This window comes from Sus scrofa, chromosome 10 (assembly GCF_054392235.1).
Source record: "Sus scrofa isolate SSC_HxYL_T2T_F1_AM1 chromosome 10, Sscrofa_HxYL_maternal_Yorkshire_Landrace_v2.0, whole genome shotgun sequence".
Taxonomy (NCBI): Eukaryota; Metazoa; Chordata; class Mammalia; order Artiodactyla; family Suidae; genus Sus; species Sus scrofa.
Genome location: NC_139392.1, coordinates 36,091,879 through 36,118,525, shown reverse-complemented (window position 1 = coordinate 36,118,525; position 26,647 = coordinate 36,091,879). Strand labels below are relative to the sequence as shown.

Sequence of the window (26,647 nt, the reverse complement as noted above, 5' to 3'; positions counted from 1 at the left end):
CATCACTTCCTCTCCATAGAAGCCCAGGGCACCCTCAGCACAGACAAATTATAAAACGCTGGACTGTCACCAAGAAAACAGAAGAGGCTCTTTATGTACAGGTCCTTTGTGGACTACCACCTTTGTTTAGATTTCCCCATTAACTGTCAATTTGCCACAATGTTGAACAGTTACAAGGGCAAAGAGTTTAACTTGCATAGTAAGGGACATGTTTTGAAAGACTTTATATGATTTTTGTCAAAGAATTAAGGCTAGGTTCTGAGATGCTTTTAAAAATAGACAAAGTGGGAGTTCCCATCATGGCTCAGTGGTAACAAAACTGGCTAGTATCCATGAGAATGCATGTTTGATCCCTGGCCTCACTCAGTAGGTTAAAGATCTGGCATTGCTGAGCTGTGCTATAGGATTCAGACACAGCTCAGATACTGTATTGTGCTGGCTGTGGTGCAAGCTGGTGGCTATAGCTTCAAATCTAACCCCTATCCTGGGAACATTCATATTCTATGCGTGCAGCCCTAATCTCTCACACACACACACACACAAATAAATAAATAAATTTAAAAAAATAGAGAGAGTGACAAAGCTCAAGACACACACTGCTGGGCAGGTGAGCCACAACTACATCTCTGGGAAAAAATCTGGGGGAGAGCCATGAACAGGGTGTCCTTCCTTCTACCTCAAGCCTGGGGCTCTGGTGAAGGTAGCCAAAAGAAAGCCCTCCAAGGAACAACAAAGCACTTCAAACAAAGGTTTTTACACTGGGATGAGTTCCCAAGGCTGAAAATAATCTCTGAACCTGCTCAGGAACATACAGCAGTGGAAAGGCTGCAGGGCTCTGGGTGCAAAGGAAGGTGATGACCATGAAGCCAAGTTCACAGAGCAGGCAGTCTTGGGGAATCTGGTACTCACCAACAGATGAGTAACTCCGGGGTGGACTGTGTGCAGACACCTGACCTAAAAACTTGACCAAAGCCAAAAGGATCCCCCCACAACCCCTGCCCCTGCCCAACTCCCCCAGTCTTCCTTCCCCATCTAAGGGGCAGGACCTCCTCCTATGAGGAGCTCTTGACTCTGCCCTGTGCCTCACATTCTAGATCAGCTTGGATTAATCCCTGACCTGGAGTACTTGAGTCTTAGTCTGTCCCCTCACTGTTGTCCAGAAGACCCCCCCCCCCGCATCCTTTCTTCCCCAGGTTACTCTTGGCCCCTGTGCTGAGCTCACCCCGTGCCTCTCAGACCCAGACAACTGCATTTCCCATCAGCCACAAGCATCCCCTCTCAAGACAGTTGCCCCCACATCCTGCCTCTTGGTGCCTGATGCCCACCTCTGCCCTTGCCCCAGTACCATACACATGTGCACTGGCACACTCACACACATATACACATACCTGAACATAAACATGCATATGTAAACACACACAGAAACATATGCACAAAAACAGAAAACATGCAAACACACAAACATATATACATAAGCACATAAAAATACATAAATGCAAACACATATATATACAAGCACATACACATACATACTCTCTCTCTTTAGCAATACCCGAACACTCAGGTGTAGTCCTTTGGAATGCCAGGTCACATTTACCTTTGGGCACATGTCTCCAGTTGACTAGCCTCCTTTGCCAGCTGAAATCACACACACACACACACACACACATACCTTCCAATAAGGTCTGGGATATTCTGTCCCTCCAGCCACTTGGGGCCAAGCTGACCACTGAGATCCCTCACTTGAACCTATTGTCCAGGTACCATCCAATCTAATTCAGCTGCCCCTACCCCCTCCTATCCAGCCTGTGGATCACAGTTTCTCCACCCTGTATTTCTTGTCTCCTGGGAGGGGAGGCATAGTGTACTTATCTTCATGACGTCCCTCCCCTGATGGACAGGTAGCAGTGACAATTGTCACTCACTCATCCTTTGCTATGACATCCAGATCCATCTGAAACCCCCCAGTGTGTCTGGGCTGAGCTGGCGGCTTAACATACAGGACATGTGCAGGGGGACAAAGGGCATCTAAAAGAGCCATGTCACAGAGCTGCTCCCTGCCCCACCCCTAGCAGAGCCTTCCTCACCTCATCATGGTGTCTGGATGGTCTGGGGAAGGGAGGGGTGCTGAAATGGCAGAGAAGTGCAAACTCTGTCAGGGAGAGGGGGATAGTGACTGACACACCCCCTTGACATCATGAGCCAATGGCAGCCCAGCATCCAGAAAGCTCCATGGACTTCTGCAGGCCAGCCTCAGCATCCCCACCAGGGAGGCACACTCAAGCCCAGGAAGTGACCACAACCTCCTCCAGGTCATGTCTATTCCCATCAACCTGCCCTCTCTCCCTTCCTCTCCTAGCACTACCAACACCCTCCTTAGCCCTGAGTATGAGATGCTATGTGAGGACTGGGTTTGTCCTTCTCTTGGCATCACCAGACCTGCAGATCATTAGCTGTCAATGGACCTGAACTGCACTTAACACAAAGGTCCAAAAATGGACAATCTGGGGAGACGTAAACCAGCAGGAAAGCAAAGTCTGGGCTGGACCAGGGCCAGGATGGTAGGAGTTACCATTTCTGGGCCCCACTTTGCACCAGATGCACTGGGAACTCATCATGTCATTGACTGCTGCAAAAACCCTGGAGGGGGAGACACAACCCCAGAGTGATCAGAGCTGTGGTCAGTGTGTGGTTAACCTGCACAGAACTCCAGCATTTCTGCAGGTAGATCCTCGTCAAGCTCAAATTGACCATGAAGCAGGAGTCTCACTCTCCTAAGTGAGTCTATTCCATGAGACATGAGTCTGAAAAAACTAAACACAAAGGGAGGAAGCCAGGGCCCCAGAGACAGGGAAGAGCAGGTGTCCCACTTGGGTGGGCTATGGGAGACCCTGGATCAGGTTATGAGTATGAGTCAGCTCAGGCTGCTGAAACAAAACACCACAGCCAGGGTGGCTTAAACTATAGATAGCATTTCCCATAGTCCTGGAGCCTAGAATCTGAGACCCAGGTGTGTGCAGCACTGGCCCCTTCTGAGCTCTCTCTTCTTGGCATGTAAAATGCCATCTCCTCCCTGTGTCCTCACAGGGTTCTGCCTCTCTGTGTGTCTGTGTCCTCACCTCCTCTTCCTTAAGGACACTGTTTGTATGGGGTCAGTGTCCACCCTAGTGACCTCAATTTACCTTCATCACCTCTTTAAATGCCCCCTCCCTAAATACAGTCACAGTTGGGTGCTGGGGTCAGGACCCAACATATGGATATTGTGAGACAGAACACAGCTCATCACACTGTGAACATGGTCAAGTCTCTCCCTCACCCCAAGGTCCGTATGTCTGTGTGACCAACTAACTCAACTGATCCACAGCCGGTCACCAAACCTGGTGCTTTGTGGTCCAGTACAACTACAAAAGGGGACGGCCCATAGGAGAGAAGCTGGCAGAATCTGAACAAAGCTGTTCTGCCTCACAACAACATGGAAAGAGAATTTTATGTAAGTGAGCCAATTACTTCCCAAATTTGCTCTGGGCCCTGGGAGAGGGAGCTGCCAACAGTGGCTATTATGTAAGATGTTCTAACAGTATGAAGCATCTAGACAAACTTGATCATGTGGTAAATATGACACCATCTAGCGAGTTGTCTGGAGGCCAGGGGATGATCATCTACAACACAGGTTGAATTATTTGACCAGTTCATGTCCTCTCCCCTGGCTCTTCTGCCCACAGATGGCCCTCAGGTGAGATTTCAATCCAGTTTTCTCTAACTTCCTCCCAGAAAAATCAAGTAGAATGCTTGAGGGATGGGGTGAAATGACAAAGCACTCGGAGGTTCTGGTGCTGAGAGGGCCTCCCTCATCATCCTATGCAGGACATGGAGCTGGAAGCTCAGAACCCAGTGAGGACAGACACTCTTGCTTTGAAGCTTGTAACTTGTGTTCAGTAAAAGGGCAGGATGTTCTGAAAAAAATGCCAGTTCTGAGAATGCCCTTCATTGCACAAGAGGCATATTTCACATCACCACAGATTTCTTGATGATGCACTTAAAAGACTCACAATAAACATACCTTGTCAGGAGTCCTGTAAGTTGCATGGAGAAGTGACCTGGCCTCTCAGCTGTTCACATGACAGCCTCTGCAAACCAATCCATAACCAGGGGTTTTCCAAATGCCATCATCCCAATTAAATAATGCTTTCTGCCATGGACAGAGACCTATCATGGTGGCAAACATCAAAAAGCTGTCACAGGAAACGCAGGAAGGGATGTGTATATACACCATGGGGGAGATTGCAGGTGATCTTGACCAGGAAGAACAGAATGGTTCAAAGAAGCTGAAGCCCCTGAGCAAGACCTTTTGAATATTTAAACACTAAGGAGGTCTAGCGTAGCCCTGGATTTTTTTTTCCAATTAGTAACACTTTTAAAACAAGAAAAGCTTGGCAGCAGCCCCTGGTTGCTGTGGTGAAGTTATGGGAGGACTGGGCACCCCACTGACCTTTAAGGGCCCAGCTAGTGGTCCACTGCCACTGTCAAGGCCATAGTAATGGACTGAAACCTGCTGGGCTCTGTCAGAGATTCACACCCTCCTTTGATGTGAGTTAATTTCCCCCATTGGTATCACAATTTCAGGCAGGCCCAGAGCAAAGCAAAGGATCAGATGCTGGCCAGAGAGGACCTTCTGGAATCAGTAAGTGGGGCTGGGGTAAGAGTAGGCTAGGGAGATTGAAACCATCCTGACACATGTCTTGAGCCCACATTCCTCAAGCCCCTGGGCCAGCAAAGGAGGCACATCATTAATCAGCACTTTGCAAGAAACCATCCCCAGCAGGAAGGCCCTTTTCTTGTCACTTTACCAAAGCTACATTTAAATGAATTTTTAAACCAGGCACCCTCCTGCTTTACTCTTCTCCAGCCCAAGCACAACTTTCAAATAATCTTTTTCTTTTTTGGCCACCAAGGTATGTGAAGTTCCTGGGCAAGGCATCTGATCTGAGCCACAGTCATGACCTATTCTGCAGTTGCAAAAATGCTGGATCCTTAACCCACCATTGTGTCCAGGGATCAAACTTGTGTCCCAGTGCTCCAGAGACACCACTGATCCTATTAATTCCACAGGTAGAACTCCCACCTTCCAAATCTTTTAATCACATAATATGTGGACTAACTTGTTAGTTCTTTTTGTAAATCAAAGAAGTAGAAATGAAGAATAGGTAACAGGTGACCATATCTCTTTTCTAGGTTCCCCTTCAGTCATCTCCCAGACAAACTGTGACCAAACCATGTGAACAGGTAACATCCTGTGGCCTTCCTGCTGTGGCCCAGTGGGTATAAGTGTCCTACTGCAGAAGCTTGGGTCACTGTGGTGGTGTGGGTTCAATCCCCAGCCCAGTGCAGTGGGTTAAGAATCCAGAATTGCCACAGCTATGGTGTAAGACACAGCTGTGGTTTGGTTTTGATCCCTGGCCAAGCAATTTATATATGCCATGTATTTGACTAGAAAAGAAACATCTAGAGCAAGAGTGGACAAGTCTGCATGCAGTTGCAAACACTGGCAACTCTGACCACCATCTTGATAATTATTTGAGATCACCTCCATTTTCATTTAAAAGTTTCATGTCCTGGCAGAATCTTTGGAGGTGCTTTCTGGGGAACTCTGGCCACCATCCCTCCAGATTGCCAGCTTTCTGTTTTAAGGCACTTTCCCTTTCTACAGACATTTTAGAGTATGTAATGGATTCTCTAAGTGGCAGGCAGTGGACCCCAACTCAGAAATGCATCAAATGCATGATGATATTACATTTCTCCCAGAGGAGGTATGAGCAGCTCCAACCCAAAGAGGAACACCCAGAACCTCAGACCTGCCCCAGCATCACACAACTTCCTGGGGCAGGGCTGGAATGAATGGTTGATAAGTTTCAACTTGATCCACATTCCAAGATGGAGCCAAATATCAGGAATGTTCACCTGTTGGGGAGGGTAGGGGTGGGTGGGAGGGTGGGTTGTGACATGGATTCCTTGGAGAGAAAGGGGGATGGGAGGCAGCTGCTCAATCAGATGGGGACAGACACACTGTGTTGACCAAGCAGACTAAGGGATCCTATCTGTGCCCCCAGAAAAAAAGTTCTGAGAGAAGAAGAGTAAGAACCTTGGGTGCCCCCAGAAAAAAAGATCTGTGAGAAGAATAGTAAGAACCTTTTGCTGCTCCCAGAAAAAAAGATCTGTGAGAAGAATAGTCAGAACGTTGAGGTGAGGAGGTCCAGGCTGCTGCATGAGGAGCCACAGAAATCCAATCACAAAGCCCAGGTTCTGAAAAACAGCCTCACCTTATGCATTGGTGCAGAAAATGAGATACTGATGATTTACACCCTCCAACTCCCACCTTCTGGATCACTCTTATCAGCCTGTGAAACCATGGAGGAGGAGACCTCTGCTCTTCCCCAGTGTGGACTCTGAAATGCAATAGCCTCACCACAGTATGGGATTTACACAGCTTTCTACAAAAGTGTAAGAATTCCAGACCAAACATTCTTTTCTCAAAGGGATTTAATGTGGGTACTAACATGAATTTTAAGCAGAAGAGCCCATAGGGACAGATGTTTGTCCTGGGTTGACAGAGACCACAGAGCCAGCTCCACAACTCTCATATGTGGAACACTAGGCTAACATCTAACAGGAAGATGAGGCTTCGAATAGTTACCACACCTAAACTTGAGCTGGTTCAATAGGCTTTTTGTTTTCTTAATGATGCTTATAAAAACAAAGTCCCTCTTGGCCTTTAGATGCCACAAGAGATGAATGATAACCAAGATCAGGGTGTGACTTCCTGGGGGGGGGGGGCTTTCACAGGAGGGCCCCTGAACCTTCTCCTTTGTTCTAAATAATTAATGACTCACCAAGTTCCTGATTAAAACTGTAAAGCTTAAACCACTCCGTTTAAGGACAATGAGGCTGATTATCACCACATTATGGAGAAATTGAAGGCAGAGGGGTGTCAGGGACTGTGAGAGGAGGGCTCTCTGTGGCCTAAGCAACTAATGAATGAAACCACAAATAAAACTAGATTATATGCTTTCATCCACAGAAAAGGAATGCAAATGTATACTACAAAAGATATAACAGGGTTGCTTAAATTAGAGATCAAATATCCAAACCATATATTCCTTTAATGCCAAAAGATGGATGGATGGATGGATGAGTGGATAGACAAATGGGAAGATAGATGGATGGATGGATGGATGGACACTGTCAATAAAAACAAATCTTAAAACTATAACACCAAGCAGAAATTTAAGTTATAAATGACATTCCCAGTGTGATACCAGGTATATATATTCTTTTGTACGCAACAACACAACACCATATATCAATCACTGATACATATAACAAGAGAACAAGGGACAAGAAGGATTCACAGTGAAATCATGACAGCATTTGCCTCTGAGCAGAGGAACCTGGCTAGAGGTTGAGGGGGACTTTGACTTTTCAGGAACATTTTACCCCTATGATTTACAAAATGCCAAAATATTAGACATTGCCAATTCTGCATAATAAACAATAAAACCTGGTATTTGTATTACACTTTGTGTATTCTTATGTTTTTAATTTCCTCTGGATTAAAAATAAAACACATCAATCTGGAACCTACAGTGTCCTCAGCCTCTTGGGAGCTTCCTTGGCTGGACTGGAGTTAGCCATCGGCTACACCCCTTGGCCATAAACAAGAGTTCCTGAAAAAGAATATTATCACCATTTTCACTCTATGCCCATTGATTCCTCATTAGTCACTTTTTTAAGGGAAGAAGATGTACTAAAGTCAGGGTCACATACAACTAATTTTATAATTAAGTCTAAAATCCCAAACAAACCTCTTTGGGCTCAGCAAGCAATCAGGTGGGAAAGACAGTATCTTCATGGACAGGAATATTGGAAAACAATACAATTGCACAAAGAAAAGTTCCTGGTTTGGTACAAGAGTCTTTTCATCTCTGTATTCCCTGGGCTACAATGTGACACATGAGGCCATTTAGTGGAGATATTTAAGGTAGCAACAGGGTAAGTACTGTTTTGGGGGGAAGGCTTGAGTGGATGGGCTTGTCTACAACAGGAGACACATCACCTGATATCACTGACACAGACCATCCGAAACAGGCAAATCCATAGAGACAGAAAGCAGATCAGTGGTCCCCAGGGCCCAGGAGGCAGAGGGAGTGGGGACTGAGTCCTAAAAGGTATGGGCTTTCCTCTTGGGTAATGAAAATGTTCTAAGATTGACTGTAGTGGTGGGTACCATAGCTAGCTATGAATTGACTAAAACCCAGTGAATTGTACACTTTCAATGGGCAAAGTGTACTCTATGTGAATTCTCTCTCAACTTTTAAAAGAAAATTAGTCTTTTTTTGTCCTTGTTGTTCCTATGCTGGGAAACTGCCAAGAGGCATGCAGCACATTTTAAAACATGTTGAAAACAAGTGACCCTGCAGGCCCCTTTGCCCAGAGCACACTTCCATCCCAGAGCCACATCTGCTCTGATGACCTCAACTTCATCACTGGGAGCCTGTCTCTGGGTCTCTCTTCTGCCACAACCTAGTCTGAGCCCCATCAAAGCCTCCCTGGATTCTTTCATGACCCTCTTAGTTGCTTCTGCTTCCTTCCCTCCTCCCCAGAGACAAGCCAAGATGCCCCTTACTTGATGCCCCTGCTCAATTATTAATGAAGTCACCTGCTCTGCACCAACCTGTCCAAAGCCCCCACTGCCCTTCAGGCAAAATCACAACCCCTCCCCTCAGTGCCCTCACACTTTCCACCACCATGGACACCCCATCCAATTGGTAGCCTTGGCCTTCTCTGTTTGATACACAGACCAAATTCATTTCCACTTGAGTGTGCTGCTTTTGTGTCCCTCTGCCTGGAAGGTTCTGGGATGAGATATTGCTGAGCAAACCACTTATCATCTGTGTCTCAGCTCAGATGTCACCCTCACCCAATAGAAGGACAGGGCTGAGATTAATTCCTAAGATGCCTTGAAGACATGAAGACAGTGGGTCTGTTGGGGGGGGGGCATGTGCATTTGCTCTTATCCTAAGAACTGTAAGAACTCATGGGAAAAGGGGGGCTACTACAAATTGGCAACTGGGTTTGCATGAAAAACAACCATTCTAGGAGTTCCCTGGTGGTGCACTGGGTTAAGGATCCAGTGTTGTCACTTGAGTGGCCTGGGTTGTTGCTGGTTGCAAAAAAAAAAAAAAAAAAAAAAAAAGAAAAGAAAAGAAAAGAAAACAACACACACAAATACACACCATGAAAACCAAAAAACAAGTCCAAATTACCACTCTAAACACTATGTGGAAAACATGGAAAGAGAGCTTGGAAGCTCCATGATCCAGGATAAAGATGGAAGGGACAGGGCTGGGTGGGGGTGGTGACAAAGTTGGGGAGAGTGACACATGTCCGAAAGGATTCATAAGGTCCAAGGACAGTACTGGGGGTGGATCCAGCCACAAAATGAGCCAAGCTGGGAAACTGGCACTGGCCCCCAGGTGCGAAGTCGGGCTAGAGGTGTGACCCTCAACAGGATAGTAACAGGGCCTCCCACCAGCCAGACAGTCAGGGAGGCCTCACCCAGTTTGGTTGTCATGAGAGATGAGAAGAGGTGAAAATATATGGGATAGAAGGAGGATCTCAGGAAAAAGGAATCTTGTTTGTTTGTGAGACAAGCATGGGCAGGAAAGAGACTGGGGAGGGCCAGGTTCAGCAAACCTGTGCTACCTCAGACTGAGCCACTTGCTTTCTGATTACCAAGTGCCTTGATGTCCAGAGAGCAGGGCAGAAAGTTTACCCAACTCACAGCATCTGCTTGGAAAGATACATCAAGAACAAAATTTCTGGGAGTGGGAATCAGAGGCTGCCATTTGTTAATTCACATAATTGAATTTTCCCCCAGCCCAGGGGCCCAGAATCATGAACTGGACACCTGCCCAGCTGTGTGCTCCAATGGAGGAACAATCCACACCTGCACAGGCCTTCCAGAAACTTCTCTCATGATGCATGCCCACCTCCACATCTTTGAGGAGTGAGAGGCCATCCACAGGGGCTGGATTCCTAGTAGGAGGAGATGGGCTCTTAAAATGCCAAGAGAGGCATAATCCTCCTCACATTCAGAACCATGGGAAGCCTCACATATAAAAAGCAGAGATAAGTCACAGTTGTGTATACTAATAGTGAAATATTAGAAAAGGAATGCAAAAATATAATACTTTTTAAAATTGCACCCCAAAAAATCAAATACCTGGGAATACACCTGACCAAGGAGGTAAAGGACTTATATGCTGAGAATTATAAAACATTAATCAAGGAAATTAAAGAGGATGTAAATAAATGGAAAGATAGTCCATGCTACTGGATTGGAAAAATTCATATTGTAAAAATGGCCATACTCCACAAAGTAATCTATAGAATCAATGCAATCCCTATAAAATTACTCATGACATTTTTCACAGAACTAGAAAAAAACAAAAAATTATATGGAACAGCAAAAGACCCAGAATTGCCAAACAATACTGAGCAGCAAAAACCAAGCAGGAGCCATAACTCTCCCAAACTTCAAAAAATATTACAAAGCCACAGTCATCAAATCAGTGTGGTACTGGCACCAAAACAGACAGACAGACCAATGGAACAGAATAGAGAACCCAGAAGTAAACCCAGACACCTATGGTAAATTAATCTTTGACAAAGGAGGCAAGAGCATAAAATGGGAAAAACTTAGTCTATTCAGCAATAATTGCTGGGAAATCTGGACAGCTGCATGCAAATCAATGAAACTAGGACACCCCCTCACACCATGCAGCAAAATCAACTCTAAACGGCTGAAAGATTTAAATGTAAGACAAGACACCATGAAACTCCTGGAAAAGAGCATAGGCAAAACACTCTCTGACATCAACTTCATGAAGATTTTCTCAGGTCATTCTCCCAAGACAACAGAAATAAGAGCAAAAATAAACCAATGGGACCTTGGTTTTTGCACAGAAAAGGAAACCCAAAAGAAAACAAAAAGGTAACTTACAGAATGGGAGAAAATAGTTTCAAATGATGTAACTGAAAGGGCTTAATCTCTAGGATATACAAGCAAATTATATAACTCAACAGCAAAAAAAGCCAACAACCCAAAGAAAAATGGGCAAAAGACCTGAATAGCCATTTCTCCAAGTAAGATATACAGATGGCCAATAAGCACATGAAAAAATGCTCAACATCCCTGATTATTAGAGAAATGCAAATCAAAACTACCAATATACCACCTCACACCAGTCAGAATGGCCATGATTAATAAATCCACAAATAACAAGTGCTGGAGAGGTTGTGGAGTAAAGGGAATCCTCCTGCACTGCTGGTGGGAATGTAAGCTTGTACGGCCACTGTTGAGAACAGTATGGAGGTATTTTAGAAATTTATACATAGAATTACCATATGACCCAGCAGTCCCACTCTTGAGCATATATCCAGATATAACTATCCTTAAAAAAAGACACATGCACCCGCATGTTCACTGTAGCTCTATTCACAATATCCAAGCCATGGGAAGAATCCAAATGTCTATCAACAGATGATTGGATTAGGAAGATGTAGTGTATATACACAATGGAATACAACTCAGCCATAAAAAAAGAATGACAAAATGCCATTTGTAGCAACATGGATGGAATTAAAGACTCTCATACTGAGTGAAATAAGTCAGAAAGAGAAAGACAAATACCATATGATGTAAGTTATGTCTGGAATCTAATATGTGGCACAAATGAATCTTTCCACAGAAAAGAAAATCATGGACTTGGAGAATTGACTTGTGGCTCCACAGGGGGGAGAGGGAGGGAATGGGAGGGATCTGGAGCTTGGAATTAATAGAATCAAACTATTGCTCTTGGGATGGATTTACAATGAGATCCTGCTGTGTATCACGGCAGGACTATGTCTAGATACTTACACTGCAACATGACAATGGGAGGAAAATTATGTATACATGTATGTGTAAATTGGGCCCCATGCTGAACAGCAGAAAAATAAGTAAATAAAATTTTAACAAAGCAGATACAATGACTTTATGTAGCAACATGGTAAAGGAGGGGTATTAAAACCCAGAAGAGGAGGAGGAGCTGAACCCTCTGTGCTCCTGGCATTCAATGCTGATGCTTAGTGATAAGCAGGAAGGCCAATGAAGACCTGACAGCCCAATTGGAGGAAAGTGATAGATCACAGAGTGTGCCTGTAGGTAGATTGTGGGGCAGGGTGGGTCCAGCAGGGGACCAGTCTTGGAGGGGATGCTGGACACAGAGGGCTGCAGCTCTGGGGGAGAAATTTGAGTGAGAGAGAGCATGAGAATGAAAGAGGAGTGGGTGGATGAAATAAAATGTGGTGGAGGATAGCAGATGAAATACTTTTCCTAAATGAAATATCACACTTGAAAATGCATATCATATAACTGGGGGCATTAATTAAGGCAAAAGGGAATCTTCCCAAAGTCTCTGCCAGTAGGAGGGCCAAGCCCCTGCACCCCCATGAACTCACTCAGATAGGTTATGGGTCAGACACATGGGCTGACACCTACAGCATGGCTACTTGGTGACAACCCTTGTGTGAAGGTTGGCTCAGTGGCTGGTGCTGCACACACACAAGGAGGCCCACAAATCTCATCACTGTCCCCATCTGTTTTCCACTGTGCTGTTCTTTTGATATGACATTAGGGAGAGTCCCCATGCCAGCTCTGTTCCCATGTCCCTGTTTCCTGTGCTCCCAAATAGAACATATTCAAGAATTATAGTTTCCATTGATTTGGGCACATGCCTCTTTCTTAAAAGGCCAAATTTACTGATGGTACCAGTTGCTCAACCCCACAGTAAGCACTTTTTGCATCTGGGATGCTCCAGGGAGCAGAAAAAATACATACCCATCCTGTCCCAGCACCCACATGGCCTCACCACCCCTGCTTAGCCTGCACACCCCCACCCAGAACTCTTATGCATGGGAGTTGTGGTAAGCTGGGGGAGAGTTCTTAGAAGGGGTTCATCACTGACAGAGGCTCACACCCTAAGCTTCAATATTACAGCCCCACTGGATGCATGACACTTGGAAACAGGGTCACTCAGGAGGAGAAGCAGGTCCAGACCCCACCGGGTGTGGGACAGCCACAAGTGCCAACATGGAGTATGAGAATTGTTTCAAAAATGCCCTCATTTTTAAGGGAGAACTGTCAGAATTCTGCATTATGGGATTATTTATCCCTTGGGTAACTGTCCTGCCCTCTGATATTGGAAATGTCACCCAAAAAGCAGAAGCTAATCAGACCAGCCCCATGGTCCTGATAACATGTGCAAGGTGGAAAATGAAACCATGAGAGAAAAGTGACTATAGCAATCTATCCCATGAAAACTAATTTGAACCACATTTGCAATTATAGGTATTGCAAAATGGAATAATCTTACTATATAAGAAGAGTTAGCAAGAAATATTTGGGATAAAATTAGAAATGCATGTTTGGTGCTCTGGAGACTGTTTCTGGGGCACAAGTAGCATCTTTCTGCCATATTTAAGATGTTTTTAAATCTATTTGAAAAAGATGCCAAATATACTAATCATAGAATGCTTTTTTCAATTAAATTTTATTTGAGTATAGTTGACTTACACAGAATTCTTAACAGAAGAGCAACACTGCTGCTTAGACCTTTCAGAGGAAAATGGAGAAAAAAGACTCAACTGAAAAGCTAGTTACTAAAGATAGTTGGCAATACTTTTTTTTGTTTTAAGTTGGGAATTTGTCATATCTGTGGACAAATTAGCTCAGCCAATGCTATCATAAATGTTCATATAAAGATCAATTCTCAGGAAAATTTCCTAAACAGGTAGGGGAACAAGCCACACAACACCATCCCCTGCACAGATTAGGGCAACCTTGTTAGTGATCATTTCTGTGATTTTTACAACTCTTTGGTTAACAGTCACTTAGGCTATTTTCCCACTAGGTGGTGATCAAGTCAAATAGTAGGCTAAGTCTTACTCCTTCAAATTTTACCCAGAAATGTAGATTTGCTTGTTTTCAAGCAAATCCTCTGGCCAGACTCACCAAGAAGAGGTGAGAAAAAAATAAATAATAAAATCAACAAAATTTCAACAGATAGTGCTGAAATACAGACAAAAATAAAAACAAAAGAGAATACTATGAACAATTATATGCTAACAATTTTGACAACCTAGAAGAAATGAACAACTTTCTGGAGACTCACAGCCTGCCAAAACTAAATAAAAAATGTTTCAACTGAACAGACAAATCACTAGAAATTAAATTGAATATATAATAAAAACACTTCCTCCAAACAAAAGCCCAGGACAAGAGGGCTTTGCAGGAGAATTCTATCAATCATACAAAGAATTTATACTCACCTCATTAAACTTTTCCAAAAGGTTGAAGAAGAAGTAACACTCTCAAAGACATTCTATGAAGCCACTATCACTCTAATAACAAAACCAGACAAAGATACTACCAAAAAAAGAAAATCATAGGCCATACAACATTTATGTATATATATGTGAAAGTGCTCAAAAAATTTTAGCCAACCAAATCCAACAACATATAAAAAAGATCATACACCACCACCAAGTGGGATTCATCCCAGGATCACAAGGATGGTTCAACATACACAAATCATCCAATGTCATACACAACATTAACAAAAGTCAATCCACATGATCATTTCCACAGATGTAGAAAAAAACATGTGATAAAGTCCCACATGCATTCAGCATAAAAACTCATACCAAACTGGGTATAGAGGGCACATATTTTCACATAATAAAAGCCATTTATGACAAACCCACAGAAAATATAATAGTAGAGAAAAGCTGAAAGCCTTTCTGCTAAAATCTGGAACAAGACAAGGATGCGCAATCTCACCACTTTTATTCAACATAGTATAGGAATTTCTAGCCACAACAACCCCACAAGCAAAAGAAATAAAAGTTATCCAAATTGAAAGCGAAGAGGTAAAATTGTCACTGTATACAGATGACATGATACTACATATAGAAAACCCTAAGGACTCCACACAAAAATACTTGAGCTGATCACCAAATTCATCAAAATTATCTGGACACAAGAGTAAAATTCAGAAACCAGTTACATTTCTGTATACTAACAATGAAATATTAGAAAAGGGACACAAAATTACAATATCTTTTAAAATTGCACCCCAAAAATCAACTACCTAGAAATAATCCTGACCTAGGAGGTTAAAGACTTATATGCTGAGAACTATAAAATATTAATCAAGGAAATTAAAGAGGATTCAAAGAAATGGAGAGTTATTCCATGCTCCTGGGTTGGAAGAATTAATATCATAAAAATGTCCATACTACCCAAAGTGTTCTACAGATTCAGTGTAATCTCCATCAAATTATTGATGACATTTTTCATAGAACTAAAATAAACAATCCAAAAATTTATATGGAAGCATAAGATACCCAGAACTGCCTCGGCAAACCTGAGGAACAACAACAACAACAACAAAAAACAAGGAGGCATAACTCTCCCAGACTTCAGGCAATATTACAAAGGTAAAGTAATTAAGACAGTGTGGTGCTGGTATCCAAACAGATGTAGAAAAAAGGAACAAAATAGAGAAGTCAGAATAAGCCCAGATACCTTGGGTCAATTAAACATCAGTCAATTAGGCAGGAATATGAAATGGGGAAAAGATAGCCTTTTAATTAAGGGGTGCTTGGAAAACCAGACAGATGCATGTAAAGCAATGCAACTGGAACACACCCTCACACCGGTGACAAAAATAAGCTCAAAATGCAGTAGAGATTTGAAAGGGAAGACAAGACACCATCAAACACCTAGAACAGAACATACTGCATATTAATTCTCTGTACCAATCTGTGGGCTGGCCATAACCAAACTTGGCTCTATAGGGAGGGCCAGACTCTTCCTCAGAGGAGCATCCATAGATTACCCCAGGGCACTTGCTGGTCTCCTACCTTTCAGTTGGCTGCTGGAGATGCAGGAAGATCCCTGACCCAGGGCAGGGGCACCTAGCCCCAACAGTGCACAGCAAGTGAATCCTGCTTCTAGGCAAAGTCAGGTTGAAATTCCACACTGGAGAAAGAGAATCGGCATTTGTGAGTGTGGCCATGGACAGAGAAATATGCCCCCTGTTCTGTGTGTGCTGGTATCCTGCGATGCAGGAGCCTAGCAGGTGGCCTAGGAGCTGGGTGGATGGAGAGCAAAGGAGGATCACTGGGCCATGCGTGCCTGCAGACCTTGCATGCCTGCATGGCCATGCATGCCTGCAAAGCCATGTGTGCCTGGCTGAAAAGCAAAGGGGGACCTTGGAGGGCTGCAGAGGACCTGCCAATACCTTGAGTACCTGCCACCCAAGCAATGTCCCTTGCCCACCTGGCCCCCTGGAGGGTGTGCTAAAAGGAAAAGTATGGTGCCCTGGAAAACTCCACCTCAGCTTGAGGCCAACTTTAAGGTAAGTTTAAGTGAAACCAAATTGGGGCCTGTGTAGTGGGTGAAGGGTAAGGGGTACTGATTTCCTTAAGAATGCCTGGCCAGTCCAGTGCCCTGCCCTTTGTGCCTGTGGCAGTGGCAACTTGCTACAGCACTGTTGTAGGCTTTCAATGCTGTGTGGCCTTGATTGTGCCCATCCCTGGACAGTAGTCCTCTGAAGCTCATGGAAGTGGATGGAAAGAAAGCACCCTACTGGACTGTGAGGGTGCCTAGGGTTTGGTCCACTTGGAGAGATCAGGGCTGGCAGTTTTGTGCAGGAGGAGACAGAGTGGCAAAGGAGCAGATAATTTGCCTGTGATCACAATGGTACTCACCCTAGAGCTGGAGCGAGGAGCAGGTGGTGGTGACCCTGGGCACACTAGATTTGGCCCAGGAGCCATTGCTGGAAACCAGAGTGGTGGCACAGGCAGGAGATCTTCTGGTGCAGAGGAGCTAGGAAATCTCATACACGTGCCCTACCCAGCTTTCTTAGGTAAAAGGTGAGTCAGCAGAGACTCCACTGATCTGAATCTGCACTTTTCTTGTGATTTGTGAAATATTCAGAATGTAGGTGTGATGTCAAGAGAGGTAAACTGCTAAGGGATAGTATCTTTGCAATGGATTCACCTAGTGCCACTGGATATTTTGTGACCTGAAGGAGTGCTGCCCTGAGGTTTGAGTTTGAATTGGTTGAATGTACTTAGAACAGGTGCCACTGGCCAAATCTCTGGGCTAAACATTTGCAAATGTGCTATCAGTTTATTGTTGTCTTTCTTTTGAAAGAGAAACTAGTAAGGTTAAAAAAAAAGAAAAGAAAAGAAAGAAAAAGAAAGAGATCCTGGTTCTTTAATTGGTTTTTCTTACCCCAAGTGCTTTCCTCTAGGAAGTTAACTTTCTGTTGTGTCCATAAGATTTTTTGTTCCCACTGATGTGAATTGTGGGGCTTTGAAAACAAGGACCAAATTTATGCATTAGGAAAGTAAACTCATAAGTATTTTCTATGCAGTTAAAATTTTTTTGTGTGTCTGAACTATGGTTTTATTAAATACCTTTTGTCAAGCAACTCCTTGGTGCCTGGTAGAGAATTTGTTCATTTGTTCATTTGTTTAATTGTGTATTTACAGTTACTATTAAAATCTGAAAAGATTTAAAATACATGATCTTCAATTATTTTTATATATTTTACAAAAGCAGATTCTTAAGGCTTCATATATTCAGAATGAGGTTTCAGGGTTTTAAGATTTCTATGTGTAAGTGTTAAAAGTAGGTAATGGTGATTTTTTTTTCCATATTACTCTTAGAGTTATGATGCTCCAACACATCCACTTTCTGAAGCCACTCAGAAAATGTGTTTCTCCAGGTCTGTAGATTAATTCTGATGTTTGGCTTTGTGTTTTAGAAGGACAACCGTGGTGCCACAAGTAGAATTATTATCCACCTTACTTTGCTTTGTATTTAAGCTTCATGATGAGTGCAGAAGTACTTAAAACATTACATAATTTTTAAAAGCTATTAATATAAACCTAAATTATGTCAGACATGACACTTAACACCTTCATTCTAAGGCTTGACTTGAATAATATGTGCATTTGTGTATTCATTCCTTGAAAAATGAATAGCTTAAAAGAGCCAAATTCTTTGTCACTCTGAAAAGAAGTGAGATTGTTAGAAAACTTCAGAAAATCTCTCAGGCCACCTGTTTATGTATGCATTTGTATCTTTTAATTAGTTACTAGAAATACTCCTAATGGGGTCTCATCATGTTAATAGATCATTTAAATCCATGTTATGGGCAGGTGCCAAAAGAGGAATCTAAAAATTATGTTCAGGGAGTTCCTGTCATGGCACAGTGTTTAACAAATCTGACTAGGAACCATGAGGCTGCAGGTTCAGTCCCTGCCCTTGCTCAGTGGGTTAATGATCCGGTATTGCCATGAGCTGTGGTGTTAGTTGCAGATGTGGCTCTGATCCCATGTTGCTGTGGCTCTGGCATAGGCTGATAGCTACAGCTCCGATTTGACCCCTAGCATGGGAACCTTCATATGCTGTGGAAGTGGCCCAAGAAATAGCAAAAAATAAATAAATAAATAAATAAAAATAAAAATAAAACTTATGTTCAGGAGTCCCTGTCATAGCTCAGTGGTTAAAAAACCCAACTAGTATCCATGAAGGTGTGGGTTCAATCCCTGGCCTCACCTGGTGGGTTAGGATCCTGTGTTGCTGTGAGCTGTGGTGCAGGTCACAGAAGTGGCTCAGATCCTCTGTTGCTGTGGCTGGGGCTAAAGGTGGCAGCTGATTCCATCCCTAGCCTCAACATCTCCTTATGCCCTGGCTGTGGCCCCCAAAAGACAAAAGAATAAAAAATTAAAATTAAAAAATAAAAATTGCATGCAAAGTAATACTGTTTTTATTCACTGGATGTCATGCCTTCCTACTGTATGGCGCTAGGCTTAGCTGTTGAGTCATCTCTGAAGCAGTCATTTCTTTGAATGTTAGACAGAAATGGAAAGGATATTACAAATATTTTAACTGCCTTATCAGGTCTACCTGCACCTGTTTTCCAACCAAGTTGGCTGATTTTACATAGAATCAAGAAATGTAAGCAAATTAGTGCATTAAATGTTGTTTGCATGGCCTAATTTGTGACCTAAAGGACCTTGTTTAATAGAAGGAAGCCATAAGTCTAGGTGTCAGTTTAATCTTTATGAGTGGTAAATTGCTGTAGGTGAGCTTTCTTTTTTTTTTTTTTTTTTTGGTCAAAACCAAATTTTATAGGTGATGAAGACAAACTGTGTCTTTTTTTCTCATTTGTTCAATTTGTAAGTGTTTTTCCTGAGACCCTCTCAAGAAGCTTTTGAAATGAGTGATGCAGCTAATAGCTAAGATCAGAATGTTGGTTTCTTTTTTATTTTTTTTCTCATCTCCTAGCTTAGAGGAGCTCTTTATTGCAAAAAATGTATTCAAGCATAGGAAGACTCAGTATATTTCACATTTTTTTAAATCTTTAAGTCCAATATTTAAATATTGTGCCAGGGAGATCCCATTGTGGTGTAGTGGGAAAAAAATCTGATGAGTATCCATGAGGATGTGGATTCTATCCCTGGCCTCAATCAATTGGTTAAAGCAGTTGGCATTGCAGTGAACTGTGGTGTAGGTTACAGATGTGACTTGGATCCTGAGTTGCTATGGCTGTGGCATATGCATTAAGCTGTAGTTCCAATTCAACCCTTAGCCTGGGAACTTCTTTATGCTGCAGGTACAGCCTTAAAGAGCAACAAATAAATATTTGGCCAAAATTCTTGCTTAATTACAAAGGTTTATGTTATATATGGAGCTAAATATATGATTAAGTGTCTTCTACAGACCACATAAGAAAATCAGCCATTCTTTACTCCCTATCTTGCTAGGATATTCAAGCATAGTGTTTATGAGAAGCTCTGCAGTAGGGACACTGATTTGGAATCACTTGAAGTCACACTGGAAGCATTTTTAGATGGGCAATAACATGTTCCTCAGATGCTGGAAATTAAAGCCATTTTCAGGGCATTCATCTCCAACATTTTCATTGGCCTGGTGGCCACACCTGGATTTTCTGTGAAGTTTACAAGGATGGATGGATGTTCCTATGTTACTGCTCCTTATTACCCCACCCCTATTTTAGTCCTGACTTCCAGCCTTAATCCAAGTCCATCTGTCAACTCATAAACCCAGCAAGTGTGGATCTCCTCTGCTCCAAACACTGGGCCAGACACAGTAAAGACAGGTGAACAAAGCATTTTTCCTTACACTCTGTGTAGAAGTGGTAAGAACATATAAACAGTTCTCTCCATTGGGATGAGAGAGATCCACCAGGGTCTGGGTGGTTCATCATTACACCTCAGTGAGATGGGGATCTGCAGTGGGTTGGTATGAGGATTGGGTGGGGCCTGAGGGAAGAGTTAATCAGGAGGGGACAATTCAGGAGAAGGAAATATATGTAAGGTAAGTTGTACAAGCCTTAGTTGTGACTTGATTTGTTGTTTGATGAATGGCAAGTAAAGAGACCTAAGAATCCCATGTTATCATTTCAGAAGATGGTTAGTTTGTTTATCATCAGTATTTATTTAATTATGTTTTCACATGACTTATGACTTGCCTTTTTCCTTTTTATATAACATAGAAAATCTCTGACCTGGGCTTTCATTGGCTTATAAAGACAGCGAAGGTAATTTCTATGGGGGATAAGAAGACAGGAAAGATAGAAATGCTGAAGAGAAAGATGAAAATAAATAAACCATATATGAGAGTGAAGGGCAAGGGGGAAAATTCGTTTGCCTTATCTCTTACAGGCTCCACCACTAGGTGGTGGCATCAGCCTGGGCTAGCTTGGTTGTTTCAAGCCTGTGGAAAGGATACCTTTTTGGTTTGAAATAGAAAATAATATTGGGGACTTCCCGTGTGGCTCACAACATAACTACTCAGCTTTGCTTCTGCAGTGGCTGTGGCTTGACCCCTGGCCTGGGAACTTCCATATGCCGCAGGTGTGGCCACTTGCTTAAAAAAAAAAAATTGGGAGATTAAATTATGAAAGTAGGTAGAGGTCAGATAATCAAAGATCTTTATCACAAGACTACAAAGGATACTTAATTAGGCTAAGGGGAAACATTGAATAGTTGCAAATGAGGGACTAATACTACAAAGAAGTTTTAATGAGTTGCACTATATAGGCTAAATAGTATGAGCACAAGAAAGCAGGAACACTAAAAGGTGGTTCAAATGCTGTGTCTGAAAAAATACAAGTAAAACCTAAGTAACAGCAGCAGAAATGGAAAGGGAACAATTTTGAGAAATTTAGCAAGAAAAAAAGGCAAGTCTTGGTACTTTTTAGATATGGAGGTTTGTTGGTTAAGAATAAAATTTCATAGAAATCTTGAATTTCTGGAGTGTGTGTGTGTGTGTGTGTTTGTGTGTGTGGAGAGGAAGAGAGGGAGGCCAAAGAGGCAAAGAATGTGTATCTGTGGTGGGTAGCAGGCTGTAAAAACTTTAGTCCAGTCTGTTTTTCTCAAATAAGTAAGTGGAATCCAGGGGTTAATTACCTTCCTTGATTTCACACAGTTGATTAGTGACAAAGCTATGCCTATATCACAGGCTTATATCTCCCAGCTTCTTTTTTATATGATATCTTAGATTGCAAATGAGTGATATAGAAAGTGGTGAAACACCTCATAAATATAGCAAAATGCCATGTATTTTCAGTGGAATAGCTGTTATGGTGCAGGGGGAGTGAGAGAATACACTCTCTGATTTTGGTCTGAAGGGATCTCAGGAGTGGTATTTATGGCACCTGAAGGAGGTTAAGGTGGGATGCAGTTTTCTGAAGTGATCATTTCTGAATAGGGCATAGCAGATGAGATCTGTAAGGGAGATGATATGTGCCTGTGTCAAAGGAGTTGGAAGTAGAATTCTGTAGTGACAGACTTGAAGGTGAACAAGTCAGTGTGGAGTACACAAGAATGTTGAAGAGAATCAGGAAAATGTAGTGTTGTCCATCCTTCACACATTCGCTATGGATTGTTTCTTTGTTTCAGACAGTTTGTGACAGTAGGTAGGAGGAGGAGGAGGGTCAAATGTGACCGTTAAGTCAAGGAAGCTGAGGACCTAGAAAATATCATTTGATTTGACATTAGCATTTGCCACCAGAAGTACCAGGGTTGATCTGAGGTCATGAAGAGTCCTTGAGAGTAGAAATGATGTTTTAGAAAAGAGGTTCTAAGGGAGTGAAGGTGGCACTGAGAAGCTGCTTTTTGGAACTCTTTTCTAACATAGGAGAGAAATCAGGTGTTAGCTTACAGCTTAAAGGAAGTGCAGGTTTGAGTGAAGGTTATTTTCAGTGGGGAGGAACTTGTGAGTATTTGTAAACTCTGCCAAAGGTGGAGGCAGCAAGGGGTCACTTGAGTGTGAAGGAAAATTTAGGAAAGAGCTGCAGGAGTGGCAGATTTTATGGCATCTAAGAAAGATGTATTTATTTGTAGCTTAGGTGGTCTCATCTCTTCTGAGATGTGTGAAGTGAGCATTTTAAGGATGGGAAGCCTTACCTCAGTCCCCCCCTGCTCCCCTGGCCCTCAGCACTCCCTTCAGCTCTCCCTTCCCCTCTGTTCAGGCACTACCCACAAGCCCCTCCCAGCTGCCCTGGCCCATTCCCACACGAACCCCTCTGGGCTCCTTTCCTGACATCCTTCCGCTCCCATGTGCTAAGGGGTCCTCATCCTCCACCCTCTTCCCCCTTCACAACAACCAACCAAAAACCAAAAACCAACAACAAAAACCACCACCACCGCAGCAGCCACCAAAACCTACCTTGAACCTATCCCCTAGAATGCCCCTCACAACCTCCCCGCAGGGCCCCAGGCTCTCCGTGTCCCTCTCCATTCCCTCCGGCCTCCCTTCCCCTGCACCCACGCAACCCCCACGCACGCTCGGGGGGCAAGGGGTGCCTGCCCGCCTCCACGCTCCCCGCACTCGCACAGGCCCAACCCTTCCTAGGACCTCGCCTCCACTTTTCCAAGGGATCCCATCCACCCTCTTCCTGCCTCTCAAAACTAACCCTAACTTCAACCTCTCAGCTGGGGCTCCGCTGCCATCCTCACCCTCCCTCCCCCACGCTCGCGGTGGCCCTCCCCATTCCCTCTGAGCTCCCTTCCCCTCCACGCAGCTAACCCTCCTGCACTCAACCCCCATACCTGCCCTGCACTGAAGCCGGTCCCTCCCCAACCACGCACCTTTCCCCCAAACACTTCCTGGGACCTTCCCTCCCCTTTTCCCAAGCATCCTAGGCACCCTCTTCCCTTCTCAAAAAGATAAACACAAACCTACCTTGGACCTGCCCGCTGCAGCCCTGCTCACGCCCTCAGCTCCTTCACCCATGCTCGCTCGCCGCGGTGTCCCTCAGCAGTCGCTCCGGGGGCTCCCTTCCCCGGCACGCACGCGAACCCCCACGCACGCCACGGCACGCACGCAACCCCCACGCACGCGCTCTGCACAACCGCGTCCCCGCCCCCCTCGCCCCTCTCTGCCCCCACCCACACCCCCCCCCTTCCTGGAAACTTTCCCCATCAGCTCAAAGGCATCCAACCTACCCACCCCTCTACCCCCTTCTCAAACAAACAATCAAACGAACAAACACACACAGCAAGCCAAAAACCAAAACAAAAAACACCTCACTTGAACCTGTCTGCTGGAACTCCACTGACAGCCTTACCTCAGTCCCCCCCTGCTCCCCTGGCCCTCAGCACTCCCTTCAGCTCTCCCTTCCCCTCTGTTCAGGCACTACCCACAAGCCCCTCCCAGCTGCCCTGGCCCATTCCCACACGAACCCCTCTGGGCTCCTTTCCTGACATCCTTCCGCTCCCATGTGCTAAGGGGTCCTCATCCTCCACCCTCTTCCCCCTTCACAACAACCAACCAAAAACCAAAAACCAGCAACAAAAACCACCACCACCGCAGCAGCCACCAAAACCTACCTTGAACCTATCCCCTAGAATGCCCCTCACAACCTCCCCGCAGGGCCCCAGGCTCTCCGTGTCCCTCTCCATTCCCTCCGGCCTCCCTTCCCCTGCACCCACGCAACCCCCAAGCACGCTCGGGGGGCAAGGGGTGCCTGCCCGCCTCCACGCTCCCCGCACTCGCACAGGCCCAACCCTTCCTAGGACCTCGCCTCCACTTTTCCAAGGGATCCCATCCACCCTCTTCCTGCCTCTCAAAACTAACCCTAACTTCAACCTCTCAGCTGGGGCTCCGCTGCCATCCTCACCTCCCTCCCCCACGCTCGCGGTGGCCCTCCCCATTCCCTCTGAGCTCCCTTCCCCTCCACGCAGCTAACCCTCCTGCACTCAACCCCCATACCTGCCCTGCACTGAAGCCGGTCCCTCCCCAACCACGCACCTTTCCCCCAAACACTTCCTGGGACCTTCCCTCCCCTTTTCCCAAGCATCCTAGGCACCCTCTTCCCTTCTCAAAAAGATAAACACAAACCTACCTTGGACCTGCCCGCTGCAGCCCTGCTCACGCCCTCAGCTCCTTCACCCATGCTCGCTCGCCGCGGTGTCCCTCAGCAGTCGCTCCGGGGGCTCCCTTCCCCGGCACGCACGCGAACCCCCACGCACGCCACGGCACGCACGCAACCCCCACGCACGCGCTCTGCACAACCGCGTCCCCGCCCCCCTCTGCCCCCACCCACACCCCCCCCCTTCCTGGAAACTTTCCCCATCAGCTCAAAGGCATCCAACCTACCCACCCCTCTACCCCCTTCTCAAACAAACAATCAAACGAACAAACACACACAGCAAGCCAAAAACCAAAACAAAAAACACCTCACTTGAACCTGTCTGCTGGAACTCCACTGACAGCCTTACCTCAGTCCCCCCCTGCTCCCCTGGCCCTCAGCACTCCCTTCAGCTCTCCCTTCCCCTCTGTTCAGGCACTACCCACAAGCCCCTCCCAGCTGCCCTGGCCCATTCCCACAGGAACCCCTCTGGGCTCCTTTCCTGACATCCTTCCGCTCCCATGTGCTAAGGGGTCCTCATCCTCCACCCTCTTCCCCCTTCACAACAACCAACCAAAAACCAAAAACCAACAACAAAAACCACCACCACCGCAGCAGCCACCAAAACCTACCTTGAACCTATCCCCTAGAATGCCCCTCACAACCTCCCCGCAGGGCCCCAGGCTCTCCGTGTCCCTCTCCATTCCCTCCGGCCTCCCTTCCCCTGCACCCACGCAACCCCCACGCACGCTCGGGGGGCAAGGGGTGCCTGCCCGCCTCCATGCTCCCCGCACTCGCACAGGCCCAACCCTTCCTAGGACCTCGCCTCCACTTTTCCAAGGGATCCCATCCACCCTCTTCCTGCCTCTCAAAACTAACCCTAACTTCAACCTCTCAGCTGGGGCTCCGCTGCCATCCTCACCCTCCCTCCCCCACGCTCGCGGTGGCCCTCCCCATTCCCTCTGAGCTCCCTTCCCCTCCACGCAGCTAACCCTCCTGCACTCAACCCCCATACCTGCCCTGCACTGAAGCCGGTCCCTCCCCAACCACGCACCTTTCCCCCAAACACTTCCTGGGACCTTCCCTCCCCTTTTCCCAAGCATCCTAGGCACCCTCTTCCCTTCTCAAAAAGATAAACACAAACCTACCTTGGACCTGCCCGCTGCAGCCCTGCTCACGCCCTCAGCTCCTTCACCCATGCTCGCTCGCCGCGGTGTCCCTCAGCAGTCGCTCCGGGGGCTCCCTTCCCTGGCACGCACGCGAACCCCCACGCACGCCACGGCACGCACGCAACCCCCTCGCACGCCACGGCACGCACGCAACCCCCACGCAGGCGCTCTGCACAACCGCGTCCCCGCCCCCCTCGCCCCTCTCTGCCCCCACCCACACCCCCCCCCTTCCTGGAAACTTTCCCCATCAGCTCAAAGGCATCCAACCTACCCACCCCTCTACCCCCTTCTCAAACAAACAATCAAACGAACAAACACACACAGCAAGCCAAAAACCAAAACAAAAAACACCTCACTTGAACCTGTCTGCTGGAACTCCACTGACAGCCTTACCTCAGTCCCCCCCTGCTCCCCTGGCCCTCAGCACTCCCTTCAGCTCTCCCTTCCCCTCTGTTCAGGCACTACCCACAAGCCCCTCCCAGCTGCCCTGGCCCATTCCCACACGAACCCCTCTGGGCTCCTTTCCTGACATCCTTCCGCTCCCATGTGCTAAGGGGTCCTCATCCTCCACCCTCTTCCCCCTTCACAACAACCAACCAAAAACCAAAAACCAACAACAAAAACCACCACCACCGCAGCAGCCACCAAAACCTACCTTGAACCTATCCCCTAGAATGCCCCTCACAACCTCCCCGCAGGGCCCCAGGCTCTCCGTGTCCCTCTCCATTCCCTCCGGCCTCCCTTCCCCTGCACCCACGCAACCCCCACGCACGCTCGGGGGGCAAGGGGTGCCTGCCCGCCTCCACGCTCCCCGCACTCGCACAGGCCCAACCCTTCCTAGGACCTCGCCTCCACTTTTCCAAGGGATCCCATCCACCCTCTTCCTGCCTCTCAAAACTAACCCTAACTTCAACCTCTCAG

General features: G+C 45.7%; 1 long non-coding RNA gene across 10 annotated transcripts in view; it reads right to left on the bottom strand.

Annotated features, from left to right (window-relative positions):
• Positions 1 to 26,647, bottom strand: part of LOC146398985 (uncharacterized) — a 97,345-nt gene that overhangs the window by 33,671 nt on the left and 37,027 nt on the right. For 2 of the 10 annotated variants that reach the window (XR_014818322.1, XR_014818325.1), the window contains exons 1-3: positions 23,390 to 23,512; positions 18,734 to 18,869; positions 16,024 to 16,141 (exon numbers count right to left, since the gene is read on the bottom strand). This is a non-coding gene — a long non-coding RNA (uncharacterized LOC146398985). Of the gene's footprint in view, positions 1 to 4,060; positions 4,207 to 16,023; positions 16,142 to 16,872; positions 18,184 to 18,733; positions 18,870 to 23,389; positions 23,513 to 26,647 lie in introns of those variants that run through there. The other 8 variants (XR_014818321.1, XR_014818323.1, XR_014818330.1 and 5 more) reach the window with 8 other exon arrangements.